The sequence below is a fragment of the Danio rerio genome, chromosome 21 (genome assembly GCF_049306965.1).
Source record: "Danio rerio strain Tuebingen ecotype United States chromosome 21, GRCz12tu, whole genome shotgun sequence".
Classification (NCBI taxonomy): Eukaryota; Metazoa; Chordata; class Actinopteri; order Cypriniformes; family Danionidae; genus Danio; species Danio rerio.
In genome coordinates, this window is record NC_133196.1 from 9,616,897 (window position 1) to 9,627,298 (window position 10,402).

The window sequence follows — 10,402 nt, forward strand, 5'->3', positions numbered from 1 at the left end:
AAGTGGCCGGTGAGTGTACATGCTGTTGATCATAGTTTTTAACAAGATGGAGATTTCCGGTAATGTTTGAGCCAGTTGCCGGGTGAAAAAAAAAATGCAATAAGCACACTCTTTAACCCAGGTGTGTGTTACGTGTGATTTCCTCTCACGTGTGTCTTCAAGAAGGTGTGAATGTGTGAACAGGGTTTATGTGTTTGTGTTTTGTTTGAAATATATGACTTTTTTTAACATGCGATTTAGCTGTTACGTGAAGAGAGCCATTTCTCTGAAGGGTCGAGTTTGATGGTGTGAAGAAGCATTCCAAATATTACGAAACATTGGAAGAATTTCACATGATTTAACCTTCCATTCCTTCTTTGAAAGTTTACATTTCTGTTTTGTTTTTTTTGCCGCAGCGGCAGACAATGAGCGGGTAGAGTATAGCGGTTAGCACGCCGAGGGTCGCTCTGATAGATAGCAAAGAGGGAGGTAATCATTTTCTTTGTGCGTGCGATGTTTCTCTCTTTGTTTGTTACCATCCGAGGCCTTGAAGTGCCTGTGTAGTTGATGACATGTAAAGACCGGGCAGCAAACGGACTGTTTCGCTGTCTGTCGCTCTGTTTATATTCATTGCTCATCTGTTTAGCATTGTACTTTTCTTCTATGGATTTGAATGTTTACAGCATTTACAGTAACATTGTACTTTTTTTCTCCATTTCATAAAGATGTCCTGATAAACAAATGATTATGAGATTTCTTTTTTTCTAATGTTGTTTTTGTACCTCTTCAAAGAATGTATTGTTCATGATGACGATTTCAAAAACTGAACACCTTTTATGCTTTTAGGCAATTTGTTTTCTACTGCAGTGTCAGTTTGGAGACCTGAAAACACGATTTACATCCATAACCTTGTGGAAAAACTTTTGATGAACCATCCTGCACTATCTAGATTTTTGTCCAATTATATGCTCTCTAAACTGACAATGCCCCTCCCCCCTTTAATACCAGTTCTACTAAAATGACATCAAGCAATTCAAGCACTTATTAACCCTACTGAAAAATCCAGCTTAAACCAGCCTAGGCTGGTTGGCTGTTTTAGCTGGTCGACCAGGCTGGTTTTAGAGGGGTTTTGGCCATTTCCAGGCTGGTTTCCAGCCTGGTCTTAGCTGGTCAGGCTGGGAGATGACCAGCTAAAACCAGCTTGACCAGCCTAGCCTGGCTGGGAGCCCAGCCAAAAAATGTCCAGCTTAAACCAGGCTGGTCAAGCTGGTTTTAGCTGGATTTAGCTGGTCACTTTCCAGCCTGACCAGCTAAGACCAGGCTGGAAATGGCTGGAAACCAGCCTGGAAATAGCCAAAACCCCTCTAAAACCAGGCTGGTCGACCAGCTAAAACCAGCCAAACAGCCTAGGCTGGTTTATGCTGGATTTTTCAGCAGGGAAAGGTACTATCTTTTTTTAAATTGGCTCATTTAATAACTCCCGTAGTGTTAAATAGTTTTAGTTTGATCACTCTTGAATCCAATCAGCCGAACTCTCAATCTGGCAGGAGCAGTTTTAGCGTAGCTTAGCATAAATCAGAATGAGAGTATTGTTCCTAGTCATATCAGCCTATAAAATAGCAACTTTTCATTTGTTGTCAGTCTTAGTACATGATGTAACACAGATAAGTCAAGCTTTAAGCAAAACTTTTTTGTCATTTTGGGCTAGATGCTTATGGTCTAATCCAATTCAATGATTTATGCTAAGCTAACCTAAAGATGCTCCCACCAAACCTAGAGATCAGCTGAATGGATTCAAAATGGTAAAACTCAAGTGTTTGACTTTTTGGGAGTCTATTTACAAAAAAAAAAAAAAAAGTTGTTTTCCTTTCAGATTCATTTACTTTAGCCTCCTTCATGGCTAACTAGTTTTGATTAAGGATTTAGTTAAGGATTGAGGAAGTAACCTCGGCCAATATTTCTGTAGAGTCTGTAACCTCAACGCAATCTCATGGCAATACGTAACTTTTTGATTTGCTCATCACCCAATGATGGTTGGGGTTAGGGGTGGGTGCCACGCCTCCTTTTTAAAATCTTACATTTTCGTACGATTAGCCAAACTGACGAAATGTAAAATACTTACACATCCTCATGAGATCATGCTGGTAAACTCGATTTCTTGCTAGTCAACTTTGGAAAACTGAATTTAACATCCAGTTTAATTCAAACACACATTACCTTCAAATACCACAGAGCAAAAATGTCTATAGCATCTCTGGCCCAGCTCTGGCCCACACAGTCAGGTTTTGATTGGCCCACATGCCGCAGTGAATTACGATACATGACTGGACCAAGTCTGGCTTCAAGACAAGGGCCAAACATGGACCTTATAATAAGTTATAAGTTATAATAACTTATAACTGGGCCTGAACTGGGCCAGATAGGTTGGTGTGTCAAGATTGCACACTGTGGGTGTGCTTTTTCTCAAAGCAACCTGATTGGTAGAACTATTATCTTTACTCAAAATGTATTTTAATGCATTTTAAATTTGGGTCAAGACAGGCCAAACTTACAAGGTCCACATATCAGTTTATAACACCTGGGCAAAATACTATATTTTACATCTGGCCCAAATGTTGTGTGCCACCTTAAAGAAGATGGCATCTCTGCCAAACCCGGGCCATGTTTGGCCCACATGCTGTATGCCGTTGCCGAATGAATGCCTGCTCCCTGCTGTGCCAGCTTTATGCCAAATCTGGGCCAGAATTCTTTGTTACCTGGGATGCATTTTCTTCATGGGGTACACATTTTTATTGATAATTTTACAAACCTTTCCACTAATCAGAGAACATAACATTAGTTCCAACTGTCTGACTTTTGGGGAGTCTATTTACAAAAAAATAAAAAAAGGTGTTACTTTTAGATTCATTTACTTTAGTCTCCTTCATGGCTAACTAGTTGTCTCTATTGTAAGGATTGAGGAAGTCCAATATTTCTGTAAAGTCTGTAAACTTGATTTCTTTCTCTTCAACTTTGGACAACTGAATTTAGCATCCAGTTTAATTCACACACATTGCCATCATATTCTACATAGCAAAATTTCTCTGGCCCAGCTCTGACAAAACCTGATTGTGTGGGCCAGAGCTGGGCCAAATACATTTTGCTCTGTGGGATTTGATGGCAATGTGTGTTTAAGTTAAACTGGAATCTAAATTCAATTTTCAGATTCAAATCCAGAAATATTAGCCAAGGTTACTTCCTCAATCCTTACAAAAACACAACTAGTTAGCCATGAAGGAAACTAAAGCAAATTAATCAGAAAGGAACACCACTTGTTTTTGTAAATAGACTCTTCAAGAGTTAAACAGTTGAATTTTACCATTTTTTAATACATTCAGCTGATCTCTAGGTTTGGCAGGAGCACCTTTAGCTTAGCATAAATCATTGAATTGGATTAGTCCATTACCATCTAGCTCAAAATGACAAAAAGGTTTTGTTTAAAGCTTGACTTATATGTGTTACATCATGTACTAAGACTAACAACAAATTAAAAAAAAAAAGTTGCTGGTTTATAGGCGGATATGACTAGGAACAATTCTCGGATTCTGATTTACGCTAAGCTAAGCTAAAAGTGCTCCTGCCAGATTAAGAAACTGGCTGATTGGATTCAAAAGTGATAAAACTATAACTAATTAACTTTAGAGGAGTTGTAAAATTAGTCTATTTTAAATAAGGTAGTTCCTTTAATATGTGATTGAAATGCTTGATGATGTTGTTTTATTAGAGCTGATAAATGGGGAGGGGCATTGTCAGTCTAGAGAGCATCTGATTGGACAAAAATCTGCATAGTGCAGGTTGAGTCATTATTATCAAGTTAATAAATGTAAGTCATGTGTTTTTATGTACCCAAAATGACATAGCTGTATAATCAAATTGCCAAAAAGCATAAAAGGTTTTCAGATTTTCAAAATCATCATCATGAACAATACATTAAAAGCATATGCACAGCATATTCATCTACAGTGCTAAGAACAACTGTGAACAACTCCTCGTTCTCTCAAAAAACCCACATATTATTAGAAAAGTTCATATCTTACAGTATGTGTAAATCTTTCTAAATCAATGTTTTAAATCTCTAGTAGTTCGTCTATAAATAACGTTAAATTCCCAATCTTGTACTTTATAAATTAATTTATATTTATTTCTGATGTTCGGGTATTTACTTCAAACCTTAAAAGTTCTTAATGTTGTGAATTGGCAACGTTTGATTAATGGTAAATAACTAGTAAACAAACATTTATAAATAACCTTGATAACATCACCGAAGAGGTTACAGGAAGACCACAGAGGGAGAAAAAAAAAAGTTTGTTAATGTGTAAATTGTAGCTTGCTGTGGATCTCAGATGTCAAAAATTGCAGAGTTGCCTTTTAGTTCTGAATATAGAAGCACGTCTTTGTTTCTTTTTGACTTGTGAGCAGAATTTTGAGTGTCCACTTGAACTAATATAGATGCCCATGACCTTGCTCACTTTTCATTCAGCTTTCCTCTCTCTCTCCCTCTCTCTCCCTCTCTCTCTCTCTCTCTCTCTCTCTCTTCATCACAATCTGTTATGATTGAGTAGTTCGTATAAACCGAACAATACAACCTATTTAGCAAACTTAGAGAGTCAGATATCCTGAATCATAGGGTTCTATGCGAGTTCCTGTTTCCTCTGTCAGGCTCCACCTCTTCCTGCGAGGAGTGCAGAAATCATGGCTGTTTTTAGCACAACCTTTCTCCTTCTCTTCCTTAGTCTAAATCTCCCACTCCATTCCTAAAAAGAAATCTTACTTCCTACATATGACATTTGGGTTGGTGAGTGTGACTTATGATCCTTATGAAAGCACACAGAAACGCATATCTTTCACCTCTCCAGACATGTATGCCGTTTACCATAAAACAAATATGCCCAAACTAGGGCCCGCGGGCCAAAGTTGGCTCATTCTAACCTTTGATTTGGCCCACCATCCAATTTGAGGAGAGAGAGCACATGATGGGGAGGTGTTTGGAGTGAATATCTTTGACAAGATAGTCGTTTTCAATTTAATGTAACCTTTTGTTTGTTTTGTTTTGTAAATGAATCTTATTTTTAAAAAATGTAAATACTGTCCCGCAACGGATAGAGGGCAATGCACAAGACATCGCAGAGTAAATCAAGGCAAAAGCAGGTGGCAGCTTAGTGTAATCAGCAATGAACTCCATTGTGTCATTAATGGTATGGTTTATGTTTGTACTGTAAAATATTTATTATACTTTTTACAAATACTGCATTAGTTATAAAATTAGGAAATAAATGCTCATGGAAACTTTGGTGTAATACATTTTGGTATGTTTATAGGCCGTCAGCCCTTAATCAGGTTTGGTTTTTGGCCCTTCATAAGAAAAAGTTTGGGCAGCCCTGCCATAAAAAATAGCAGCATGAAACTGGTACATCATCTGACAGATCGAATCTCTAAAATTCAGCAATACTTGCATTAAATGCTATTTTCACAACTATTTTATAAAGGTTTTAAATATTCCTATAACAAACACACACCTCATATATAAATATTACTGCAACGTCCTTCAGACATGGCTAGCCTTACTTCAAAACCTTGCCAAGTTAAACAAAGCTATATTATTGTGCTTTATACAAAGCTAGCAATCAGTAATTGTGCATGGCGATCTCTTTTCCCGATGTAGGTCAACACAAAAACTCCCTCTTCAGTTATCAGAATTTCATAAACAGGTTCTTTTATACTGGCAATTTATTTACATTTTTTCCCCCCACATAATTCACCAATTTGGAACAATAGGTACATTTTATTTAGAAACTTTTTTTTTTTTTTTTTAAGATTGGTGGGAAAGAGGTATTTGGTTGGTTGTTCATTAGACAAAGAGGCTGAGGTTCTCAGTCATAGAAATATTTGTGAAAAAAATAACTTTGAATGTGATCAATACATGGGTATTGAAATCTATCCCGAAGGCATTTCTAACTATGGTTAGTAATGTGGTTACTAAAATTACAAACTTTATCTGCCTTATTTGTTGATAAATTGACAAGATTTTATTCTGAGTGAAATACCTAATAAAGTAATAAGATAAATATTAACCCAAGATAAATTTTCAATACAAGCTAAAAGAAACAATGTGTCTTTTCTTTTTTCCAAGAGCTCTATTATCGAGTTAAGAACAAATTCCCAATACCTCCCAAAGCTAAAGTAGGCTACATTTTAAAATTTTTTTTATGATATTTACCGTCTACAGAGTTTCCTAGACATAGATTTAATTTTGATCACAACAATTGCACATTCTGTGAGGTTGACATTGAAACAACTGCACATTTATTTTTTGTTTTTTTACATAGCATTCTATTTTACATAGATTCATTCGATTGGTTAAAGATTTCTCTCAAATTGTCCTCCCAATTTTCTAAAAATTATATTTTCTTTGGTTTATTCGGGAAATATGTTAATATTCAATTTGTATTAATCAATATTCTAATTTTTGGGGAAATTTTATATTCATAAATGCAAGTGCCTTAAAACAAAACCACTATTTTTAGATTTGCAAAAGGAATTTTGGCTATACTGTGAATCTTTTTTTTTATTATTTGAATATATATTTTTTTAATTAATAGAAGCTTAAATAGCTTAAATTAATACCTTGTTTTTTTCTTTCTTTTAGTTGTGTTTGTTTCTTTTCTATTTAAAGTGCATCTGTTTGTATTACTATTTTATTGACTTTATTATTTGTGCTCTGTTCTATAAATGTAGATGATAGTTGTTATTTGAATTCTGCCTTATTGTAATTGTGTTATAATGCAATAAATAAATAAAAAAAAGACTTCTATTCCAGAAAAAAAAAAATTTGCGCGGCAAATTTGCGTAGCTGCGCATGCGCTTTTCAGAATCTACGTCTGTGGAATAGATGACAACAACAACTGTGAACATCAACAACACATTTTTTTTTTGAGATGGAAACATCAGAGATGAAGCCATTCACAGGTATCCAACTGTACAAGGAAAAATATTAAGAGTTAATTTCTCATTATTTTACTAGTCACATGTTTTACAGAGAAGCACCAGTAGTTTCACGTAATTCGGTGGTTTCTGTATTAACGTTCAGTTAAATAACCTGAAATCTATCAAGTCAACTGTGAGCCAGCTAAATCGGCTATCAGGTCAAATGTGAGAGCTTCTCCTTTAATGTGTATAATTTTTATTGTTAATAGCCTATTTCTTAATAATAAATATAAATTAATAGGCCTATTTATTTATTAATGACCATGAAAAACTTCTTACATATCTTTGGAAATTTAAGTAATGATTGTTTTAGCGAAATGTAAATATATCTTTTGTATATCTGCAATTTTATTAAGTATACCATGGTTAATCTATGGGCAGTTTTGTGAATGTGAGGTTCACTTTTTTATGTAAAACCATGATTAACTTTCATAGGAAGGGAAGTACATGCATACATGTTTTATTAATGACTTTCCCAATTGTTTATTTTTTCCTACTGCTCTTGCTCACATCCTTTGACTTTCAAACCTTGCTTCTAATATTTTTTTAAAAGTAACTCAGCCGCATGTTTTTGTGGCCTTGTGTCCTTTTTCCTGAACAACCAGAAAGTGTTGCCATGTTTTACGTGTCCAAAATCACTGTAGAAGTTACAAGTCCAATATCCGTCTGATAAACTAAATTTTAGCTCAGATTTAATTTGGGCTTTTGCTTGAAATAAAATAACGAGACTATTTTTCATCAATATAACATTTTTTAATAATAAATCATATTCATTGAGCATTAATGAGCATCACATTATCTTTACCACCATTACCATGATTTTAATTACAGATATAATTTTTGGCCGAAACATCTCTCATTTAATAGCACCTCTTTATTTCACTGGCAGGTTTTGTTGTCTCTTTAAGACACACATACACACAGGTTCACTCTGACATGAGTAATCTAATCTGAGCTGAACGTTCGAAATACTCCTGATGGCTCAGATAAGAAACTAAAACACACTGAGACCTTCACACACTAAACACTCCTGTACGCACACACACACACACTCACACATGCACTCGTGGCTGTTTTAATAAGGTGCCGGCCAGAGTTACTTATATGACTGCATGTTTTTTGTAAGTAAATTACAGCGTTTGATATAATCTGTGTAACAGGCTCAAGGTTTTGAGGGTCTCGGGGTGAAACATTATACGTCATACGGCATAGAGCTCAGGGCTAGAGCAATGCTCAATGCCATACACATTAGGACACACAACTAGCTCACTGTGGCTCTGTCTGTCTGTTTGTCTGACTAGTGACTATCTATCTATCTATCTATCTATCTATCTATCTATCTATCTATCTATCTATCTATCTATCTATCTATCTATCTATCTATCTTTCTATCTATCTATCTTTCTATCTATCTATCTATCTATCTATCTATCTATCTATCTATCTATCTATCTATCTATCTATCTATCTATCTATCTATCTATCTATCTATCTATCATCTTTTATTTATCTTATATATCTTAAAGTTATCTTTATATCTATCTTATATTTCAATACATTTATTACAATATATGTAATATATTTTCTGTTTGAAATATAACAAATCTGTCTGTTTATACAAGCTAGCATATTTAAGAATTGTTGGATATTTTATGAAATATGGAACCTCTCTTCAAAACAATATTGTAATATATTAGTTATTGTTAGATGTTATTTAGGTTTATTTACTAATATGTATATATATATATAATAGATGTAGTATTAGATAATTTTAGTGTAACCCTGGATTTAAAACAATGAACAGTGTACACTCACCTTACCAGTACCGGGTTGGACCCCCTTTTGAGTTCAGAACTGCCTTATTCCTTCATGGCACAGATTCAACAAGGTACTGGAAATATTCCTCTGAGATTTTGGTCCATGTTGACATGATAGCATCACACAGTTGCTGCAGATTTGTCGGCTGCAAATCCATGATGTAAGTCTCCCGTTCCACCACATCCCAAAGGTGCTCTATTGGATTGAGATCTGGTGACTGTGCAGGCCATTTGAGTACAGTAAACTCATTGTCACGTTCAAAAAACAAGTCTGAAATGTTTCACGCTTCATGACATGGTGCGTTATTCTGCTGGAAGTAGCCATGAGAAGATGGGTACACTGTGGTCATAAAGGGATGGACATGGTCAGCAACAAAACTCAGGTCGGCTGTGGCGTTGACACAAAGTTCAATTGGTACTAATGGGCCCAAAGTGTGCCTAAAAAATATCTCCACACCATTACACCACCACCACCAGCCTGAACCGTTGATACAAGACAGGATGGATCCATGCTTTCATGTTTTTGACGCCAAATTCTAACCCTACCATCCGAATGTTGCAGCAGAAATCGAGACTCATCAGACCAGTCAACGTTTTTTCAATCTTCTATTGTCCAATTTTAGTGAGCCTGTGCCAAATGTAGCCTCAGTTTCCTGTTCTTAGCTGACAGGAGTGGCACCCCTTGTTGTCTTCTGCTGCTGTAGCCCATCTGCTTAAAGGTTGGGCGTGTTGTGCGTTCAGAGATACTCTTCTGCAGACCCCAGTTGTAACTAGTGTTACAACTGGGTTTGAGTTACTGTTGCCTTTTTATCAGCTCGAACCAGTCTGGCCATTCTCCTCTGACCTCTGGCACCAACAAGGCATTTGCGCCCACAGAATTGCCGCTCACTGGATAGTTTCTCTTTTTCTGAACATTCTCTGTAAACCCTAGAGATGGTTGTGTGTGAAAATCCCAGTAGATCAGCAGTTTCTGAAATACTCAAACCAGCCTGTCTGGTACCAAAAACCATGCCACGTTCAAAGTCATTTAAATCATCTTTCTTCCCCATTCTGATGCTCGGTTTACACTGCATCAGATCGTCTTGAACATGGCAACATGCCTAAATGCATTGAGTGATTGGCTGATTAGGAATTTGCATTAACAAGCAGTTGGACAGGTGTACCTAATAAAGTGGCCGGTTGAGTGTACATTACAATGTAAAAAAAGTCATATATTTTGTCATTAGCATTAACCACATTATAATCAATGCTATTCAAATTTTCAAATCAATAAATATATTATCCCAAGATACTAGACTAGTTTCAAACATTAACGGAGTCTTGATTAAAACAATGTTGCTAACCTGAAAACAAAAAGCACATAAAAATGAAATATCTCTGAGTGCGCTGCCTTTACTCAAGTCAAAAAACAAAATTGTTTAATGTCTACAAATTGACCCGACTGCATTAGGTTACGTCCACAAAACCAAGCCATTTTAAGGTCAAACGCAATCCTGTTCGTTTTCATCCTTTGCCAACGTAAAAGACACATACATGACGGAGTGACAAGATCCTGCTTTTATAGACCTGCGTACTTAACACAC